General features: G+C 37.0%; 1 protein-coding gene across 2 annotated transcripts in view; it reads left to right on the plus strand.

Moving 5' to 3' along the window:
• Positions 1-2,071: 2,071 nt before the first annotated feature.
• SMIM14 (small integral membrane protein 14) overlaps positions 2,072-23,398 on the plus strand; it is a 65,140-nt gene continuing 43,813 nt past the window's right edge. The window contains exon 1 of one of the 2 annotated variants that reach the window (XM_068543082.1): positions 2,072-2,315. The gene's annotated coding sequence lies outside the window, so the exon portion shown is untranslated. The remainder of the gene's footprint in view (positions 2,316-23,398) is intronic. The other variant, XM_068543083.1, reaches the window with a different exon arrangement.

Below are 23,398 nucleotides of genomic sequence, written 5' to 3' on the forward strand. Positions count from 1 at the left end.
GGTCTGCTTGAGTGGAGTTTCGTGGAGCCTAGCTTCCTCCAGAGCAAGCAATCCAAGAGAATGAGGTGGAAAGCTGCAATCAGTGCCTTTATGACCTAGCCTCAGAAGTCACACACCTTCAGCTGTATTCTACAGGTCAGAGTAGCCTTCATTCAAAGGGCTGGAGGAGTATATATTTCCAGAGTGGAGAATCATTGGGGGTTATCTTGGAAGCTAGCTACCAAAGATCCTAACATCTTGATTTTCCTGTAATTTACTTTATAAAGCAAATACTGATAATTTTCCAATATTGTGTACCAGTCCAATTTTGCAGCATACTGTTCTTTTATACACAGCTGTGTTTTCAAACACATATGTGCGCATGGGTGCACCCAAGTATTTGAGACTTTCTGTTCCACAATTAAGGTTCCACAGATTAAAGACCCTCTGTTACAGGGTCAGCCTATGAACTTCACTGGGCACTAGATTCCACTTCAAACTCTGAATTTGAGTAAACATTGTTCAAGAGTGCAGAGTAACAGCCAAGTAGCTGGACTTCTATCTACTTGTAATCTGTTAATTAACTAGGAAACACTTTGAGTCTTACCAGAAATTTTCATTTTCTAGAAAATTTTACCTGCTTTAATTAAAAAGCTCTTCTCTTTGTTTACCTACCTTTATCTAGAACAGGATTTTCTAAGTCCATGTGGCATTTTATGAATATTTTATTTTAAAGGCACAGCCATTATTCCCACGTAGGTTATTCTAAAAGAACTCAGGGCACAAGGAGACTTGGCAAAATAAGCAGCCAGGCATCCCCAAAAGATTGTCCTCGGGTCTTGCCTCCAGCTTAGTCCCAGGTCCCCTCCTGGATGCCTGTTAGCTCATATGCTCTAGAGCTGTTTTGTCTCATACGGTGGCCACTAGCCACACCCAGCACTTGCAATATTGAAAGTCTGAATTGAGCCTTGCCCTAAGTGTAAAATACACACCCAATTTTGAAGATTTAGAATGAGGTAAACATTAGTATCTCATTAATAATTTTTATATTGATTATATGTTGAAACTAATATTTTGGATAATTAGCTTAAATAAAGTGTACTATTAACATTTTTAAAAAAAGCTCTTGCAGATGATACTAATTTGCTGAAGGTGATTCAGCTAGTTGAGGTGATTAACCAAATACTGAGGTAGAAGTCCAGGTTAGGTGAAAAGGTCAACTCAGAGTAAGGAAGACAGTTTCTTACAGCTAACCTTCACCTCTCCTGCAGGATAGGCAAATAGGCACCTTCGTGAAATCTTTGTTTGGAACTCACACTTTCATCTTACCACTAGTCCCTCTTTAAAGTCTGTCAATTCGTGGACCCAAGAAAACAACAGAGTAGCCCTAAGTTTTCCCAAATTGGGAAATCTCTTGGGTCCCAGTTGTTTAGCGGGGAAACTAAGAAGGTTAGAATGGGAGAGTAGAAAGCACCAACTTAGTTTACAAAGAAATGAGGCTCTTACACAAGTATTATCCTTATTTCAATCCCTAAGGTCAAAGCAACAAAGGTTTGAGCTGACTGCCTCCCAGTTCCCCACTATCTCTGGATCAGCCTTTAATACTCCTCTTGAACTGATTTTTAGTCAGCTTTCTGGATGCACTGTTAGGGAGGGTACAGGGGAATAACTGCTACGTCTGACGTACTGTTGTACATATAAGACTAAATGCCGATCCCCAATTTTCACCTGGGCCTGAGTGATCGAAAACAATCTCTACGTGTCTCAAAAGACATCAACTTGCGTCCACGTCTACCGCTACCCCCGCTATTCTAAAGACTCCGGCCGAGGAAAGCCATCAGCTTAGGCAAAGGGAGACACACTGCAGAGGACGTTGTCCACGACAGACGACACAGAGGACACACTGGCCACTTCAACAGACGCGTAGCCTTCCCTCTCCACAGCGGAGCGCTCGGCTCCACCCCTCCCACCAGGAACTACAACCCCCGCGCTCCACGCCCGCACGAACCGCATGACGCTCGCGCCCGCCCCGCCTACCCGGACCTACTGGGCAGGCGCAGGGCGCGCGCATGCTCGGCCGGCCGGCTGCTGGGGGTCTCGGGCCGCTGCAATCTGTTGCGCCGCCGCCCGCGGAAGCCGGCAGATCCGGGTCTTGTGGCTAAGAGTGACGTGGTCAGTCGAATCAAAACAGAGGAGGGGAGGAAGCAGCGGGCAAGAGCGGCGGCGGCAGCGACGACCGGAGCAGCTGCAGCGTTCCGGAAGCTTCAGGCGGTCTTTCTGCCGAGGCTTGGTCACGGCCCCCATCTTCCCCGCCCTATCGGTTGTTGTCTGGGCGGGTGAGTGTCTGCCCCTTCTCCCACCGCCGTTTGCCGGCCCTCCTTCCCCTCACCCCGGTTTTTCCTGGTGGCTCCTCAGGCTCTGGCGGACTGCGGCGGCTGTGGCAGAGCGGGGCTTCTTCTCGGGCTCGGAGAGTCCCCGGCCGGGCTGGCGACTCTGCACCTGGAGAAGCCCGCTGCTGCCGAGCCCGCGTCCCCCGGCGAAGAGCGAGGCGGAGAGCCTGAAATTTGGCTTTCTCTGCAGGAAACCAGAGTCGGGACTTGGCAGGGAAGTGGACGGTAGCCACGGATGGTTTTATTTTTAGGGCAAGCAGTAAACTCGGGTGGAGGCATATAATGGAGTAAAAGGAAGAGAGAGTCGTAGCTGGAAGGAAAACCCCACAAACCTTGAAATTCACACTATATCATTTATCTCTGTTCCTCTGCCTTTGCCGGGTTTGATGAAGTCACTAGGATACGTCCTTTGTTGTGATTAATGAGACTAGAAAGCTGCCGTCCAGAAAGCGGGAGCTTTTAGCTCTTACTGTGTTGTGAATTTGAAGGATTCCATTTTTCTGTTTGTTCAGTAAGTGGAACCAGAGCCGACAGTAAAGAGGTAGCACCCTTTATTGGAACAGATAAAGTGCGATAAACTGGTTATCAGAGTACCTGAAGTGTCATGTTGCCATTTAAAGCCAGTTTTCCAAAGTGGCTGTTTCTGTGTGTTTTTTAGCCAAGATGATGTTTGTTAGCCGTAGAGAATCAGTAGGATGTTTTCAGTTGTCCTAGTTTGCAAAATCGAAGATGTGGCCTAAAGAGAATGTCTTGGCTTTGCATAAAGTCGGATGAGCTTCCTGCACGTAATACCTGTGTTTAAAGAGATCTTCCAGTTTTTGTGTTATTGTCAGAAACCATTGGCAGCTGTACGTAGAATAACTTGGATGGCGTTAAGACCTTTCAGACGTAGTCTCGAGACCCTTAGGAGGCGTTCTCGCTGCCCCGTCTGTGGAGCTTGCAGAAGGCTTGTGTTCCCTTCCACTTTAGATGACCGGCCATGCAGATTCCTCTAGTGTAGCCTGCTTGGAGCCCTGCCGCTCTCCGCACTTTTCCACCGCACGAACGAGACCGGAAGACCAAACCTCCCTTTTGTCCTAACTTAGTTTTAAAAAAGAATTTTTTTCCGCAGAGAACTCATTAATTGAGGTGTTTCTTTAGCAAACGGCAGGAAAGAAAAACAGAGCTATGTGCTAAATTGATTGTCACTTATCAAATCCAGGTCTTAGGAATTTAGACTACTCCCTTGAAGGGTATGTCCTTGTGTGGCATAACATGGACCTCTTCCTAACGAATTTCTTCCTTCCGTGTGTGGAACCGGGATCTTTTTTTCTTAACACCACAGTTGGAATCCTGCTGATTTACACACAAACGAAATTATGTTTTCTTGAAGTTCTTTTTTTTTTTTTTTTTACCTTTTATGCTAACCTATAACTGAATATTTTTGTTTATATGAAATAATTTGTGATAATTGGAGAAAATGTTGATTAAAGCAGATAAGCAAAAAAAAGAAGAAAATAAGTCATCAATATTCTTGCCATCCAGAGATCACCAGAATGTCAGCAGTGGTTTTATATCCTTCCAGACTTTTTTGCATTTATGTATTTTGTACAAAAATGGTATCATACTGCATATGCTTTTCTGTAACCTGCTTTTCCACATAGTAGTACTTCATTTTTGAGTAACAAAGTTTAAATTTTTGCAGATAGGGACTTGTAGACCTTAACTTTTAGGGAATATTCACTGTATGTTTGCCACACCATAGTGATTAAAATCGTGGTTCTAAAAGATTTCCTTTCAAATCTCTTATGATGATATTGTAAGATTTACGAAATTAATATGCACTGTGTGACAAGGCTTTGCTTGTTTAACTCTTGAGAGAGCAGGCACAGAATAGCCTGAGATGACAATATGGAAGTTTAAAACGTTGTTGTTCATTTAGTGATCTGATTCAGGTAAAGGTTTAGTTCTATTCCATAGCTGCTATATACTCCAAATACTGACCCGCTGTCCAGGCTTCTGGGAGTAAGATCCTAAAAGATTTTACTTTACTTTACACACTTAATGTTCTTTATTAACATTGAGTCTTGGATGTGTGCCCATTAGTCCAGTGCTTTATCAGTGGTGCCAAAAGAGAAGAAAGTTTCTCCTTCACCTCAACTTCAAAGGATAAGTACATACTACAAAGTATCCTAAACATGCTAATAACGTATTGGGGTCTGTTAGTCATAAACTTAGCTAAATTTGCCTTAAATTATAGTGTTCAATATATATTCTAGATTTGTCCACTTCTTCCCATCCCTACTGCTACCACCTTTGCCAGCTAACCATCTCTCACCTGGCCTACTGCAGCAACCTCCTGGTCTCCCTGCTTCCACTTTTGCTTTCCCCTTACCACAGCCTAAGGGATCCTTTAAAATGTAAATCAGATTGTGTCACGCCTTTGTTGAAAAGCCTCTCATCACGTTCGGAATGAAATCCAAACTCTTTACCAAGGTTTGCCAGGCAGTACATGTTTTGGCACTGCCTTCCTCTCTTATCTTGTATCCAAATGCCTAGATTAGTACCCAGGAGCCTGGTCACGTCAGTTTCTTCCTGCATTCCAGCGGCACTAGCATTGTCCCAGGAACTTGCCAGGCTTGTTCTTACCTCAGGGCATTTGCACTTGCTGTACCCTGTGGCTTCCGATCTTTTCCCAGATCTTTCCATGGCTGATTCCATCGTGTCATTCAGGTCTCAGTTCAGCTGTTGTCCCTTCACGGAGATTGCCCCCACAATTATCTCACCGTTCTCTCTTATTTTCTTTATTCCATCACTGGAATTTCCTTATTTTTTGTATTCTGTCTCCTATACTAGAAGTTAAACTCTGGGAAGATGGGGACCTTGTCTGTCCTTTTCACTGCAAAGTAGGTGCTCAACGCATGTTGGTTGAATGAATAAACCTGAACACATCTGCATCACTCTTGAACATACTGTCTATTTTAAACCAGTTCTTTCTATGGAAAACCCCTAATTTTCAGCTTCTTTTTGTAGGGCTGTGCCTTGATTCTCCAACTTCAATAGTTCTTGATGTTTGGGCCAGAGAACAGTCACATTCTACTTTAGACCTATAGAATTAATCCCTGTGAGGAATTGGTCCCAGGTATCTGAATTTTCAACAAGCCCTTTAGGTGATTTGAATGCTTGTCAAAGTTTGAGAATGTGTTAATATTTTAATGGCTTTTCTCTGGGAGATTTCTTCTTGCTTTATAGTAGTAATGATAGCTGTCATTTTGGGGAACACTCTGTGTCAGGTACTATGCTAAAAACTCTTAGCGTGTTTTTCATTTAACTGTAGAGCAATTCAGATGTAGGCATTCCAGCTCCCACTTTACAAATGAAAGAACTGAGACATAGTAAGTAGCAGAAAGTTGGATTTGATCCCACATCTGTTTTCTTAATCACTGTACCCTACTGCCTCTGAACTACAGTGTTTAGAACTGTACACAGTACTTTGGTTTTGATAGGCCATGTTTTTGTTAAGGCCAAAGTAACGTTTTCTGTCCCGTTTCCAGTCGTGTCCTTAATGAAGTCCATTGTTCTGTTGGTCTTTTTGCCTGAGGTTGCATAGCTGGTAGATGACCTCAAGAAACATTCGGCAAAGGTCTTCTTGCTTTGTTGTATTGAATTTTCAGAGCCTACCAGGTTTAAAGTAAATTTGGAGTATTTTCTCCTTCATATGCATTACCTTGCATTCCACACACCAGAAATCCATCTATCACTTTTTACCTGCTGGTATAGTCATTTGAATTCTTCCTACATTTTTTAAATTGATTTGGGTGTTTTAATATTTGGACAGCCATTGGATCATCATAAACTGAATAGATTTCTCACTGCAAGACCTCTTTCCAAATGAGTAAAAAAAAAAAAAAAAAAATTGAATTGATTGATGCATTAATTTGGGGCAGTTAATCCAGAGAAATACCAGTTGTCTTTACTCTCTTCCTAGTCTTGAAGCCTGACTAACTATGTTTATCTGTCGAAGCTCAGGTCATACATGACCATTAGCAGAGCTCTATCCTAATCCACCTCAGGATTCTGTAAAGAGCCCTTTGTGGCTCCCATCACTTCACCTTCCATATTATCAGTAAATTGTCTGTGGCTCTCTGGCCTATTCGATTGGGAGGCCCATGAGGTCAGGGAGAACCAATTAAGCAATCAGTAGGCTTGCTGATGGAATAAATAAATGAAGAAAAATCGCAACTTTACCTGTATCTGTAAAAAGCAGTACAATGCTAAAAGGAAGTACAGTATTTGTAATAATCTTTTCCCATATAATGTAATAAGACTTAGAACAAAAACTTCAATAAAAGACACTAAATTGTCTAAATTGATAATTAATAGTGATATATTAGTATACGAGTTGTAAAGACTTTGAAGAAAATTAAAGACTCCCGACTGTTACATTGTGGCTTGTATTAGGATTTTTTTAAGATTGTAAAACTTCTTAGACAAATACTACTACAGGTTTGTGAGTAAAGGTATTCTTTTGGTGTGTGTTTATGTGCATATTCATATTTTGGCCCATACAAAAAGTGCTAATCATCTGAAATGGTTGGGCATATGTCAGTAGATCCTAATGTAGGTAAAGAAAAGCTTGGGCACTTCAAAGGCATTTTAAAAGAGGGCTGAAAATTATTTGAGTCTGAAATTTAAAAAAGTTACCTGTCTGAATATCAATAACAATGGCATTTACTATTCATGGAGTATATATGCCAGCCTCTACTTTCTTTACATACTTTATGTTTAGCTTACACATCGGCCTTCCAAGTCAGATATTTTTACCCCTAATTTACACTGGAGGAAACAGGCTCTGGTTAGGTAAGTTGCCCAAGGAAAAGCCACTGGAAGTGTTGGGATTCAAACCCAATTTTCTTTGACCTAAAATTCATATACTTTATATTACAACAGTGTTGACCAGTCTTTTTGTCTTACAGAATCATGGAAGTTATAACAAGTAAACCTACTTGTTCTGGCTGTCAGAATATGCTAATAGAACTGCAATCATGAATTGTTTTGTTCTATTTAAACCTAAATTGGATATGCATTTCTAGTAGTCCCTCTTTTTTTTTAAACACAAGACATGCTTGTTACTGAAAAGCTGCAAAGGATGGTAATATATAAAGCCAACAACAAAAGCTATAATCCTGTCATTCAGAAGTCATCTCTGTACATGTATTTCCTTCCAGTCTTTTTAAATTCATCTTTGGTACAAATGAGATGTAATACTCACATAAGCTTGTATTCTTTTTCGGGGGTCGTGGAGGGGGTTAACATAGTGAGCTCTTTACTGTGACCTTAGAAAATTTCTAAACTTGATTTTAACTGGCTGCATTTTATAAGATATTTTGAATAAACTGGTTTACTCGAAGTTTTCATTTTATGTTGGACATGAATGTAGTTTCCAGTTTTCACCTTTATAAATAATGTGGTGGTGAACCATGGCTTTAAATAGTCAACCAACCAGTCTAATTATTTAAAAAGTCATAATTATGATATTTAAATGATTTGAAATGTGATTCAATCATAGTTCAGCAAGTATATATAGCATACATATACTTGCAGTCCGAGAAAATTTACATGAGAGTTTTTAATAGAGGTTGCCTCTGAGGAGAAGAGAGTACCTTTTACTTTTGCTTTTTTTTTTTTCAACTTTCTCTATTTGAATTTTAAAATTAAATATGGTTGCTTTCAAAATTAAAAAAAAAAGTTTAACTCCTTGGAAAAGCGTATATTTTTCTATACTAAAACCAATTTTTAGGTGTGTAGTAGGGCTTATATTTTGTTTATAACATTTTAAACTTCATTGCTTTTGTTTTGAAGAAAGTTACCTTGTTGCTTATTTTCATATTGACTTTTCATTTCCTTTTTTAAATTTAGGTTAAAGAACAGATGTGAGTCTCAGTTTTGTAAAAATACAGAATAAAGCTGGGTTTTGCTCGACTGCACTCATTGACAAGTATTACAGGTGCAGCACTTTCAAATTTTAACAGCTAATAAAGATGCTTCAAATCAAGTTAGGGATATAGTAAGCATCTTCTTCATAAACGAACACTTGGAGGACAGTGTTCTGGTTGCTATCTTGTTTTAGCTTATACTTTTAAAACACAGACTAATTTTTTCATATACTATGTATTTCGTTGGTTTGTACTCTGGGCAAAGGTAATGTAGAAGAAACTGACTTGCTTGAAATTTAGAAGACTTTTTTTTCTGTGGTGCTTACTCAAGTTTCATTTTTTTAAATAACATTGCTTTCTTTATCACAGAGGTTCTAAGCGTTTTTCCTGTCATCATGAATGGCATTGACGTGCATCTACGTGCAGATATGTCATCTAGGCTATAGCATGGGTGAGAGAAGCTGTGAGTTACCTGAGTTGGGAGAGCAGTAGCCATAACTCCTTTCTGCTTCCAAAAATCATATAGGCAAGGAAGTGAATGGGAGTGATAGTGAGAAAAAGTCTTGATTCTGCTCTAGCTTATTTGAATGGTGTAAATCGTTCACAGATTTGTAACATCACTTGTGATATACCTCAGAATTTCAGAACATACTAGTATTTTGTAATACAGCTATTTAAAGTTGGTTTTTTAACATTTGTAAGTAATTTATATCCACTATGACTTGGGGTCACAGAATATGGAATTTTTATATCATCTGTTGAATTTTTCTGTTTCTAACTTATGAAACACAGCCTTTTTTCCTGAGTTTAAATATTTTTATTCAGAATATGACTAAGTAGTACTAGAGTAGAAATTTCAGAAAAACTTTTAGAATATGAAACTTTGGTTAAGATATTGAATATAAACAAAAATGATTCAGTTGGAAAGTTTTCCTTTGTTTGATCATTTATAATAAATTTTACCCCTGGATCTTGAGAGAATCTATGAGATTGTTTAAGAGCAAAGAACAGCTAGGGAAGGACAGGAAATTTGTAGGTGAGGGACAAATGTTCAGAACAGAAGACTTCTTTCTTCCCTTTTGCTTTTATGCAGAAGAGTGATAGCTGAGCCCCAGGAGAATACAAACACCCCAAAGCAGTATACAGAGAACTTGGGCTGAAGGTTGAAGATACATTTCAAATCTAAGGGCTTAAGAGTTATTGGCTCAGAGCATTTTACAGTTTATAAAGCACTCTTACAAATTCTCACTTGATGAACAACCCTTTAAAATGAATAGTTTCAATTATCACTCTTGTTTTATAGATAATCTGAAGTCACAGAGAGGCTAATTTATCCATTTCTCAGTAGTGCCATAACTTAAGTCATTTATCTGAGATATATTCTTTCTGCTATCCCATGCTGTTTTTAACAAGTGTTGCCTAAGGTGATTCCTAGAATACAATCAAATACAGGTAAGGGAAAAAAGGGTCGCAGAGGAAAGTAAAGGTAATGTCTAAGATGTAGGAAAATAGGGTCACATTAATGGGGAATTTCCAGAAAAGTGGTGGCAGCCCTGGGGTGGACCTTTAACAGAGTCCTGTTCTGCAGAGACATCAAGGAATTAAGGAGGTCAGGAAATTCTAAATAATCTTGAAGAGTTCAGCTTTTAATAAAAATGGGATAGAAGTTAAGTTAGTTAAGTAGTTTTCCTTTTGATCTTTCTCCAGAGAGATTATCACAGAAGTCATTTGTCTGTGACATTTATTTTGTCCATTAATTATGTACTGGTATGTGATTATATTATTATATGAATGAATTATAATTAATAATCAACTTGATTGCAAGCTCTTGGAGGTGGGGCATGCCTTTTATTTCTTCTGTATCCTCCTCTGAACTCTTCTGCTAGTTACCTAGTCCCCTGGGGACTTGTTAGATATATCCTTTTCAGGAAAGGAGAAATGAGAGAAGACATGGGTTTGAAGCCCACCTCTACTGCGTGACTTTGGGTGAGTCACTGACACTCTCTGGGCCTCAGTTCTTTCCTCTTTAAATGAGTGGATGAGAACTGGTGCATCCCCAGAGTTTTAAGAGTAACACTTGTAAAGTTTTGGTTTGTTGAATATAAATAAAGACTTAGCATCCTCTATTCTGTACCTTATCTATACAGTGATGTCTTACACAGGCCTCCTGGTCATACTGACCTTGTTTCTTCTGTACATTCCCATTCCATTCTATGAAAAATGAACATTTTGTTGTCCTTCTTTCTAGCCTGCTCTAGTCTCTTCCTTTGGAATAGTATGCCCCCTGAAAGAGTATCTTTAAGCTTTTTGTTATCCTGTAAAAATGTTTTATGGTAAGATTTTCAGAGGTGGTTTTTATTGTAGTTTTCTCTTGTAACTAGCTAATTCTAGATGGGCCTGTTGACTTGAAAAAAATGTACAACGTAAGAGCTGTGAGTTGAGTTTATTCAGTGTCTTACTGAGGACTATAGCATGGGAGACAGCCTCTCAGGTAGCTCTGAGAAGCCGTTCCAACGAGGTAAGGGAGGAGCTGGTGTGTGTGTGTGTTTATATATATATATATATACATACATATATATATATATATATATATATGTATATATATATATATATGCAGTCAGGTGAAAGGTTACTGCTAGTCGCAAGGATCAGATATCTCAATTTTAGTGCTTTTCTGTGCATGGGAAGATGCAAGAATCTGGGGTCATTGGAATTCTTCCTTAGATATGCATTTTTGACTATCTAGGGGCCCATAAATCCAAAACACAGAATGCTTCATCCTAAATTCTTTCAGTGTGTACTGATAGGTCAGCAATGGTTGTGGCTAATGATTTGATCCTTATTTAACTGGAATGGTAGGCAACATTCTTTGTTTACAAACAATATAGGGTCACCCTATTGGATCAATTTGGGAGTATTATAAGGAATTTGTAACTGTAATTGCTTGGCTATTAATGTGAATTTTAAAAATTTGTCATGATAGGGACTTCCCTGGTGGCGCAGTGGTTAAGAATCCGCCTGCCAATGCAGGGGACACGGGTTCGAGCCCTGGTCCGGGAAGATCCCACATGCCACGGAGCAACTAAGCCCGTGCGCCACAACCACTGAGCCTGCGCTCTAGAGCCCGCAAGCCACAACTACTGAGCCCACGCGCCGCAGCTACTGAAGCCCGCGTGCCTAGAGCCTGTGCTCCACAGCAAGAGAAGCCACCGCACTGAGAAGCGCGCGCACTGCAACGAAGAGTAGCCCGTTTGCTGCAGCTAGAGAAAGCCTGCATGCAGCAACAAAGACCCAAAGCAGCTAAAAAAATAAATAAAAATTTAAAAAATAAATAAAAATAAAAGTTTGTCATGATAGAATTCAGGAAGTCTTAACTCCTAAGCATAGAGAATTATGGTATTTAAGGTACATAATGGGGTTTATTTCAACATTTAAAATTTTAAAATGACTTTAACTTCCCAGGCATAGCTTTAGCGGTTTTTAACAAATAACAGTTGACTGATTTGAACTTGAGTCTGCATCCTTTCCTTGCCCTCTTCCCATCAGAGAATCAGACAGAGATGCAAATGTAGTTTAAGAGAAAAGTATGTCACTAGTAAGAAGTATTAGGAAGTTAGTTGATGGTTATCTCATTTCTGTACTGCTCTAAAGTTGTGTTTAAAAGAGTGAAACAAGTATAACTAGCATGATTGGTCATATCTGACAGATGCGGAATGAGTCTTTGTCAGGAATTTACATTGCGACTTCCTGCCCAAGATCTGGCTCATACTGGATGGATGTGTGATCATGGTAAAATTGCTAGCTTATCTGAACCTATTTTCCTCATTTTAAAATGGATAATTTTCCTGCTTTGACTTTGTTGGAAGGGCTGTTGTCAAGATATGAAAGTAGTTAGAAAGCTACAGGCAAATATAAACTATTATTAGGTATGGCTGTGTTTGATTGAGATCCATTTCTGATAAAAAGAATAAAGCAAATGAATATGTTACAAAAAAGTATTGTATATGAGTGAATTTGAACACCTTATTGCATTGAGATGTTGAGTCATTTGATAAAAGTAATCCCAACAACTAATTATAGCATATTAGTACATAGTACAGTAATGATAGTATTACTGAAATTGATAGGCAAATATTTTGTTCTCCCTGTTTAATATGAAAGGTAGCCAGAGTTTTGGGATAGCTCTGCTCATTTGGTTAATCCGTTTTCTAATTGGCTACTGGGTAAAAACTTGGGATCAGAAAGCTATTTATAGAAAAAATATATTTTTTAGAGGTGAGTAATTACCCCTTTGATATAATTGGGAATAAGGTTAAAAATAGACAGCAAACTCAAGTGTAGTCTCCCTGAATGTCTGGGGGGCAGTTCCAGCAGTTTCTGGCACGTATGTTTCACTTTCTTGGTTTTATAACTTTGGAGCTTTAATCAATAGCATTGATGCTTTTTAGATAAAAATGCATAGAATGCTTCTTCTGAGTTCCCCATTTCACTGACTAGCATCTCTATTTTCTGTCTTACAAAAACAAATTGCATGCATTCTAAATTATTACTCTGTATTTTGCCCTTGCTCTGGGTTTTTATTTTTTATTATTTTTTAAGATTTTTGTCTTTGATGTGGACCATTTTTAAAGTCTTCATTAAATTTTGTTACAATATTGCTTCTGTTTGATGTTTTGGTTTTTTGCCTGTGAGGCATGTGGGATTGTAGCTCCCCGACCAGGGATCCAACCCGCACCGCCCCCTGCACTGGAAGGCGAAGTCCTAACCGCTGCATCACCAGGGAAGTCCCTGTTTTTAATTTTTAAATGGGAAGAGTTTTGATACTGTTCTTGATCACTGTAAAGATTTGGCTACTTGGAAGAGTGATTTTATCATAAATCACCTTCTTAAAATTACGGTAGAAAGATAGTTTTCATCCTCTGACCTTGAGTCAAGTTTGGTTATCCCTGCTTTCTCAAGAAGAGCCCTGTGTTTGCGTGGGGAGGAAGAAGAGTTTTTGTTTTGTTTGTCTATAAAAATGTATTTCTAAAAAACTTAGGTATGTTTGAAATTTTTGGTACTAAAAGGTAGAATAGTATCATGCATCCGTATTTACCCATCAACTGGCTTCAACAATTATTCAGCTTATGGCTGTTTTATTTCATCCATATCTCCTCCTTTGGACGATTATGTTCAACTGGATTCCAGGCATAAAATCTCTTTTAACTGGAAATACGTAGTGAGATCTCTCAGAGATAATGACTCTTTTCAGATGTGTCAATTGACTTTGTAGTTATGTTAAAAAAAAAATTAGTAATTCCTAAATGACATTTAATCCAGTCAGTGTTCAAAGTTCCTGGTTGTTTCATAATTGTCCTTTTGCTAGGTTAGTTTGAATCAGGGTTCAGACAAGGTCTCTACGTGGCATTTGATTGTTAATCTCTTAAATTTCTTCAACTGTAAGCGTATCCCTGCCATCTCTTAAAAGTTTTGTTTATTTACTTTTTACCACTTAGTTATTGAAAAATCTGAGTTAGTTTTCCTTAGTTTTGCTGCATCCAACATTCTTCCTGATTTACAAGAGTTAATATATAATCATTATATGATACTGAAAGATAAAATATACAAAATGAAAACTAAAATCCTGTCATGCAGAGATACCCAATGATAGTTTTGGTATGTTTTCTTTCAACTTTTTTGAGTGTGGTTTTTTTTTGTGTGTTTTAAATATGTGCATGTGCTTTGCTTATTTTTATATCCTATTTAATATACTTTTGTGTTGTGTTTATTTCCCCATGTCATTATGAAAGAAAATGAAACATTTGGCTGCATAATACTTCACAGTATATATCATAATTTAAATATTTCCTTTTAGCCAGAAATTTAGATTGTCCCAATTTTTCACTATGATAAAGCTATGATAACCATGTTAGTACATAAATCTTTGTATTTCAGATTTTAAAATTTTTTTGATTTTTTGGTCGTGCCGCACAGCATGCAGGATCTTAGTTCCCTGACCAGGGATTGAACCCGCACCCGCTACAGTGGAAGTGTGAGTCTTAACCACTGGACTGCCAGAGAAGTCCCTCAGATTTTTTTTAAATGATAGAACCTTAGAAGTGGAATTATTCACAGGACATGAACATTTTTTGACTTCTGGATTCATATTGCCATAAAAGTTATAGCTTGTGATCTCAAATGCAGTCTCCACTTTAAGGATCTGTTTGTATATGCTCCATGTTATTAAGATGTCTTTGCTTGTCGTATTAATGGAATGTGTGTGTTTTTTTAAAAATTCTTTGGCTCTTTTAATTGTATTTGAGAATTTTTTTATGCACACATTTTTATGTTGTAAGTTTGTTGATATTTTTCATTGTGTGTATCTTTAGGAAATTCTTCCACTAGAGTTCAAATAAATATTCACCTAAATTGTCTTCTGGAATTGCTGATGGCTGTTTTTTCCTTCTTAATTGCTGGCAGATTTTCCTAGGGACCATTTATTAAAATGTTGATCCCGTCCTCATTTATTTGTAATTCAAGTTTTGATATATAAATATATATATGGTTGGTATGTTCAGAAAATTCTAGAAAACAGAATTGATTTCCTATTTACTGGGTTGTAATATTACCTCTTCTCTCTCTCCTCCCTCCACCCTCTTTTTTCTGCCTTCCAGCTATAGTGTGTATCCAGACATCTTTGATTCTGAATGTGCCTTGGGAAAAAACCTGAAAGAAAACTAGTCTCATCTTCATCTGTTTTCTTTTATTTTCCTTGTTTTATGTGTATCTTTAAAATGAATTTAAAAATGAATTCCCATTTGCTTTTATTTTAAACTCAATTTACCAAACATTACCAAAACATTATACCAACATTAGTAGTTTGTGATATATACTCTGTTGTCTCAGTATTTTGATTCTCTTAATTGTTAAAGCTTCCACCAGAGAATGAGTAGAGGAAGGGAAAGGTAAAACATTGAAAACTGATTTTACAAAGAATTATTACCTCAGATTTATGGCAAAGGTTGACTTTAGAAGTATCCATTGTATGGTCTATTTATATACTTGGTCATTTCTCACTGATAGTGGGATTTGGTTTATTTTGTAATACATTCGCTTACAGAGTTTAGAATACCGTTTTTTATATATTAATTCTAACCAAGAAATTCAGTGATGATGGAAGGTCAGATAGAGGGTTAAGATAATTTAGCAAGTTCAGTTCAAGAGAAAAATTGAAATGTAATTATTTGTCCCTAGAGCTAATGGTTCTGGTACAGGAAGAACAAGACGCTTACTCTAAGGTTATTCTTTTTAAAAGTTAGTATTTTTTGAGTAATTCAGAAGACACAAAGCAGTATACAGTGAAAAGTTTCTTTACTACTTCTGTCCCCTAAATGCTTAGGCCCTCTTCGAGAGGCAACCAGTTATATAATTATTTTTTAATACTAAATTCTTATGGTTTTAAACCATTTGCAAGCATCCATAGAAGAAAATTTATCTGTGAGTTATTAATGCAAGGAAGTTCGGCATCAACCTTTTGTATTTCTTTTGGATAGAATCTTTTGTTTACATGTGTACGTAAATGTTTACATGTACGTACAGATTTATGTACCCATATGTAAATATGTGATTTGATTTAAAAAGTGAAATATAGTATAGAAAATTAGGAAAACAAGAAGAAAAAACATCTGATAACCTTAACAGAACCAAGTATAATCAATTTAATATAGAATACTTCTTCCCTAGGTTTAAATTCTAGACACATAGTAATTTTACATACTTTTTTTCCCGTAACTACAAGAATTTCACGTTGAGCATACTGGGTTTCTGACTCATTTCTTATGAGGGATATGAATTCCTTAGTTATATTGCTCTTGGAAGCTGGAGCAGGGAACTAACCCTTATTGGAGACAAGGGGAAATGAGAGGTTGGCAAGAGTAGGGAGGTTAAATAAGGGTACATATTTTTATAATTCAACCTTGAGAAAAATAAAGGAAAAATCAAGCTGCAGTATTTCTGGGTTCTTAGAACTGATTGCTCTTCTCTTTTTGATTTTTTTTTTTTTTTTTTTTTTTTTTAGGGAGGATTGGATCTGAGATGTGTAGACGATAAGCTGACATTTTATTGTTTTGAATGCTTGCGTGGAAAAACAAATGCCTAATACACAGTACTCTGCCTCTAATCAAAATTAATTTATAAACTTCTTGGTAGAATTTCTTCGAGGGCGATCCCCTAAAGTTTCTGGAGAACAATGAATGTTTGTGGAATTAATAGTACATTACCCAGGACTTGGTGGTCCGGTGGTTAAGACTCCACGCTTCCACTGCAGAGGGCGCAGGTTCAATCCCTGGTCGGGGAACTACGATCCTGCATCCCATGCGGCATGGCTAAAACAAAACACAAAAAAACAAAAATAGTACATTACCCAGTATTACTAACTTAAGTAAAATGTCAGTGCTGATCTTTTTTTTTTTTTTTTTTTTTGGCGGGCTGTGCTGCATGTGGGATCTTAGTTCCCCAAACTGGTGCCCCCTGCATTGGAAGCGCAGACTCTTAACCACTGGACCACCAGGGAAGTCCTAATCTATTTCTTTTTATCATTTATAAGGACTTTCCTAGGATCACCTGGAAGTAGTGGTAGTCTGCTTTGTCTCCTCTGTATTGTAGGCTTTCCTTGTTTTTTGTTGTTGTTTTGGTTTTTTAATGTCCTTGACAGTTTTGAGGAGTATTGGCTAGATATTTGGTAGAATTCCCCTCAATTTGGGTTTGATTTTTCTCATGATGAGATTTGGTATTATGGTTTTGGGGAAGAATACCACAGAGGTGAAATGCCCTTCTCATCACATCATGTCAAAGGGTATGTGATATCAACATGACATATCAACATGATGTTTACCTTGATCTTTTGGTTAAGATAGGGTTTGCTAGGTTTCTTTACTATAAAGTTACCTTCTCCTTCTGAATTCTATTCTTTAGAAGTGAGTCACTAAGTCCAGTCCACGTTCAAGGGTGAGTGAGGGTTAAGATTCACCTACTAGAGGGTGATAAATCTACTAATATTAATTGGAATTCTATAAGGAAGATTTGTCCCTTTCCCTCCTTCTACTTTCCCCTCCCTCTGTGGGAGTATTTTAAAGCAGACCACAGATAACACACATCATTAATAAGAACGTTTTTATAGTTCTTGATACATATTGCCAAATCCCTGAAGGGTTGTAGATGTTAACTGTAGGACTAGCAATGTATGACTGAATTTTCATGGTACTTTTTTGGTGTTTTTCTTTTAGGTGAAAGTTTACATTTTTTTTTAGAAGTGAATTTTTTAAAAAATTTATTCATTTTTGGCTTCTCTGGGTCTTCACTGTGGCGCACAGGCTCTTTGTTGTGGCGAGCAGGCTTCTCTAGTTGTGGCACGCAGGCTCTGGAGTACACGGGCATAGTAGTTGTGGCTCGTGGGCTTAGTTGCGGTATGGGATCTTAGTTCCCTGACCAGGGATCGAACCTGGGCCCCTTGCATGGGGAGCATGGAATCTTAACCACTGGACTGGACCACCAGGAAAGTCCCACAAGTTTACATTTTAATTTGCATTTATTTTATTTACTTAGGGTGACCTTTTAAAATGTTTGTTAATTAGCTGTAGCACCTCTTTTGGGAATTATCTTTTCCGTTGGTCTTTACCTATTTTAAATATTTTTTAGAGACTTTCTTGGCTCTTTTAACTCTTTTGTCTCTTAGACTTAAGAGGTTTATTTACCATTTTGCTTACTGGCCCTTCATTTTTTTTTTTTTTAAAATTTTATTTATTTATTTATTTATGGCTGTGTTGGGTCTTCGTTTCTGGGCAAGGGCCTCCTCTAGTTGCGGCAAGTGGGGGCCACCCTTCATCGCGGTGCGCAGGCCTCTCACTGTCGCGGCCTCGTTGCGGAGCACAGGCTCCAGACGCGCAGGCTCAGCAATTGTTGGCCCTTCATTTTGAATCATCTTCAGGGTTTTGTCTTTTATTCACATCTCATGACCACATCATTCATAGTCCTGTTGTATTCTTTTAAAATTTTTTCCTCCTTCTGTTACATTTACCTACGTATATGATAAGGAAATTTGTTAGCTGTTGGTAAAGCAAGAAGTAAACAAGTAAGGCTATTTTAGGTAAAAGTCATGTAATGGTAGTTCCATTCCAAATTAATGTGCGAACTATTGTGGGTTAATCTAGCATAATCTAGCAATAATCTAGGATTATTTGCTTTAAAAATTCATGACTGATTCTCCCAAGCATTTTATGTTAAAAGTACTTTTAAAATATTTACTATTTTGCAGTGTGTTACAAAAAACCCATTTCAACCCATTTGAAAATTACTTGTATAATCTTGAAACCTATGTTGACATTTTATTATATTTTGGGAATTTTTGTTACCCCTAGGTATTTGTAAAATACTTTCTTTTAAAAAAGCATAATTTATTTTAAAAAAGAAACTTAGGAGATAACAGCTTCTTACAAAGATATATCCCAAACCAAATATTTACTTCTGTAAGAGGAACCAAGATAAACTTGCACACACACATACAAATGTATTAATGCTTTCCCCCCTAAATCTTTAATGGCTGGAAGACTTTTTTTAAACTTCATGTTAGTCCTTAACACCTATGGCAACAACAAATAGCTCTAAGATAAAAGAGCTGAAGTAAAATTGTCAAAAAAAAAAAAAAAAATCCAGGGTTTATGTTTATCCTTCAGTTCTTCTAGCTTGTCCTTTGAAGAAGTTGGTAAGTTAAAGCATTAAAGAAAATGAAAATACTCTCCAATTAATATTTCACATTGTCATTGGATGTTATTTCCAATTGCTCTCTTGTGATTTTAGATCTATTTTTCTGTGATTTGCAGTTCTGTTAACTTTTTAGCTAATAGTCTGCTAGATATTTAAATAGAAAAATTTGTCAAAATAGACCCTTATAAATCTGGCTTTGGAGCCATCGAGAAGAAAGGGAAGCAAATAATGTATAACAAGTTCTCAATCTTGCTATGACATAATGGACTAATACTCAATAATATAAAGAGCTCCTAAAATCAACTAGACAAAAAGAGTTTGAAAAAGAAGAAATACAGATGCCAATAAACTTGAAAAGATGTGCAGCCTCATTAGATAGAAAATAAAAGCAATGAGACATATTTTGGGGCTCTGACATTCTGGCAAAAATTTTTTTTAACGTTATAGCCATATATTTTTATACTATTAGTGATAGTAATAATGTTTGTAATTACTATGCTATGCAATTAGTGATATGTACTATGTGCTGTTGGTAGAATTAAAATTGGTAAAGGCTTTTTGTGAATGCCCTTAGACCTAGAGATTTCATTTTTTTGTACTTAGTCCTACAAAAATATGGGCACAAAGATGTTTGTTGCAACATTATGTTAACAAAAATGTTGGAAAGGCCCTAAGTTATCTCTACTAAAGGAATGCTGAAATTGTATGTTTGTGTTTTGGAGTATTATGTAACCATTAAAAAGAATGAAGTAGAACTTTATATATTGGAAGGTCTCCAAGACTTTTTATGTTATAAAAAAGCAAGTTGCAGAACATGTGTAGTATGATCTCATAAAACCTACCAAAATGATGGGTATAAATACATATAAAAAGACCTGAAAGTATTCGCACTGGGCTGTTAACTATGGTACCTCTTGGGAAAGGGAGTAGAATTGGGGAGAGAGGAATGGGGAGGTTGGCATTCGTCATTTTACTCTCTGTGCTTCTAGGGATACCACTGATACTAAATATGTAACACTGGTAATGTTGCTGTTTTACAAATATTTGCTACTAAGAGCATTTGGCCTAATCAAGAACCACTTTTGAGAAGTTTATTTCCCAAGGAATCAATCCTGTATATAATAAGCATGCAGTTCCATGGCATAATCCTAGAAAACACAGTAGTAGAACTACAGTATCTACTTTTCCACCTTTTCCAAAGTTATAAACAGGCAGTTAAGTTTGACTCCCCAAAGATGAAATAAGGTAGGTTAAACCCACCCAGCATGAGCTGGAGAGTTTAAGGTTCTACCGGCAGATAATAAATTGGTTAACGGCACTGGAAAATTCCTTCAGCATATACAGAAACAGGATGACTCAACTGACTAATTACAGCTGAACTCTACCAGGAAAGGTTTGTTAGTTGTAGTTGAAGGAAGAAATGACCTGGATCTGAGGGATATGGGGAATTAATTGCATTTGCCCTCCCAAGATACAGAGTGGATTATTTTACTGCTTTCCTGTGCTAAGAGTTGTTTAGGAGTGAATGGTTTGAGAGCTTTAGATGTATTTTGTCCTTTATGCTGCATAGAAAGTCATCTATAAACTGTTGCTTAATCTACGCCCAGAGTCAGATTGCTATCACAAATATTCATTATACTGGGAAAATACTGATAAGTTAAATACTTATTATGGAAAATCTTAAAATAGAAAAAAGTAGAAATGTATAAAAGCTCTCCGGTACCTATCACTCAACGTCAATAATTATCAACTCATGACCAGTTTTATTTCTTCTGTGCCGATATTTACTTCCCTCTCTCCTCTCCAGGATTATTTTGAACTTTTTCAGTGCACTATTATTATTTTTATGACTTAGGCCTTTTGTGACCAATTGGAGTAAAGCTGGTTGTTGTCGAGGGTCAGACCCATGTCTTTGACATTATTTAGCATTGTTCTCACATTAGGGATATATATCGAGGAGGTGAATAACTCCTCTGAAACATGAAAAGCAAAAGCTTTGTTTTAAGTTACTTTCTATCAAATGCCTCTTCTAGGCTGATTTACCAGAATTCTGACTCAGTAACCCAGTTTTGTCTTACTCAGGATAGAGCAGCTTCTTAATGTCTTTGGACACCAAGAGATTTAAATGTGGGGTGGGATTGGGTGAGTTTTTTGCTCTAGTGCTTAGCTGGTGGTGTGCATTGACACTTGCTCTGAGGTCCTAGCCAAAAGAGGACTGTTTCCATTCTGTTTTTTTAAAAAGTAATTTTAAAGTGGAAACTATTAACTGAAAACTGTATAGTACTTAAAAGAGCTCAAGTTTACATGCAGAAAGTTCCACAGAAGCATAGCACTATTGAGCAATGTCCTGTTTATAAATGCGTTTTCTCATTTTACTGGAGGTTAATTAAGACCAACAGATACTTTAAATTCTAGCTGATATACATGTCCCTGGCATATATAGATACAGAGAAAATAAACATTGTCCAATATTCAAAAATATTTATTCATTGCTATGGCTTAAGCAATGAGGGAGGTGTTTAGAGACAGAGTGATGACTAAAATAGGTTCCTGCCCCCAAGCTGTGTTTTTTTGGGTGGGAGTGGTGGTGGTGGTGGTGGAATCTAATTTTGTAAGTCAAATGGATTAAAAAGAGACTTAAAATAGCTGTTTTACGATTTTTATGGGTGATAAAAACAAGTCTCCCTTTATAAAAGTCGGTTTGCTAGTACTTTGTATTTCTGTGTTCAGGGGCTATAGAACTGGATAGACATTGGGCATTTTAGTACTTGAATTTTATTTTAAAAAAACTTAGGACTGTATCTTTTAATTTCAACCAACATTTTATTGGACTGGCAAGGCATTGAGAGGGAGGAAGGACCAGTATTTGTAAGTGGACACTTGCATATGTCCACACCCAGCACGGTCTGAGCCCTTGTTTCCTTATGGACAGTTTGAAAAAACAATTGAGAAAGACTTTCAGGGGTGAACTTTATCTACATATAAGGGTAGATTATATATTTTTTCAGGGTTTTCTGTGTTGGATAGGTACAGTCAGTTGTCTAACATGAAGGCTAATCAATTAAAAAAAAAAAAAGTGTGGACACAGAGTGGCCTCAGACAAAACTGTGAAGTAGTCAGAGTTTGCGTTTGGTATTTCCTACCTTCTGGAGTGTAAAACTCTCCAGCTTAGGTTACCTGCAACTCCACTTCCTTCCCCTTCCAATCCCACCTGCCCTTAAGTCAGGCAAGAAGATATTAGATGGGAAGTAGGATTTCCCTGACTATTCTGCAACTAGATTTCACCTCAGTGTATCTTGGCTGTTTCCCCAAATCATCACATAGAAATTTGACTCATTCTTTTCAACAGCTGTATAGGATTTCAGGTACTCATACTATTATTTATTTAATTAGAGCTACATAAATAAACACTTAGAATTACCATTTTTTGCTCTTATAAAAAGTGTTGCAGTGACCATTCTTATACAGAAATTTTGCATGCTTATTTTGATATGGATATCTAAGTTTTCTACATAAATTTTCCAATTTTCTGATAAAAGTGATGTTTAGATTTGCACTTCTTCCATTTTGTATTTGCTTATTGGCTCTGTTTTCCTGTGAACATGCTCTTTGCTCCTTTTTTTCTGTTAGATTGCCATTCTCAATTGATTTTTCAGTTATCTGTAAATTAAGGAAATTAACGCTGATATGTGTTGAAGTTTTTTTTTTTAAAGTTCTTTGTCTTATTTTACAGTATATTTTTGGCTTGTAGAAACTGGATATCATTTTTGGCTGTCAAAATTATTGATCCTTTATAGGTTCTTGGATTTATGTTCTTCTACATGTATCCCAGTGGCCTTCTTGTAGTTATACATTTGTGACTTTTTTAGTTAAATTTTTTCCATATTTTAAAAGTTTTAATATATAAGTACATAGTCGTTATAAAAAATGTTTAAAAATTGACAAAATGAATGGCTGTCCCCCAAATTATATTCTCTCCCCCAGAGCTAACCACTCATTAAGTTTGATGTATTTTCTTCCAGTCCTTTTGTATGCATCATACTTTAATTTTAAAAAATAGACAACTATTCCACCATTTCTGAATAGTTCATGGTTTAAGATGGCACCTTTATCATATTCTAAATTCTAAATAGTCCATGGTTTAAAATAGCACCATTTTAGAAACACAGCTGAAGATTTTGGCTCTGATTTTTACTAAGAAATTTCAGACAGTAAACTAGGAAATTTTTCAGAGTGACAATATGTATAAAATCAAACCTTTGGATATGTAATCTCTCACAGAAAACTATATTTCAGATTATTACACCTGTGCCATATGTACAACACAGTAGTCCTTTGAAGTTCATGTTTTCTGGAATAAATGACTTTAATTTT

Source organism: Eschrichtius robustus, chromosome 4 (assembly GCF_028021215.1).
Source record: "Eschrichtius robustus isolate mEscRob2 chromosome 4, mEscRob2.pri, whole genome shotgun sequence".
NCBI lineage: Eukaryota > Metazoa > Chordata > Mammalia > Artiodactyla > Eschrichtiidae > Eschrichtius > Eschrichtius robustus.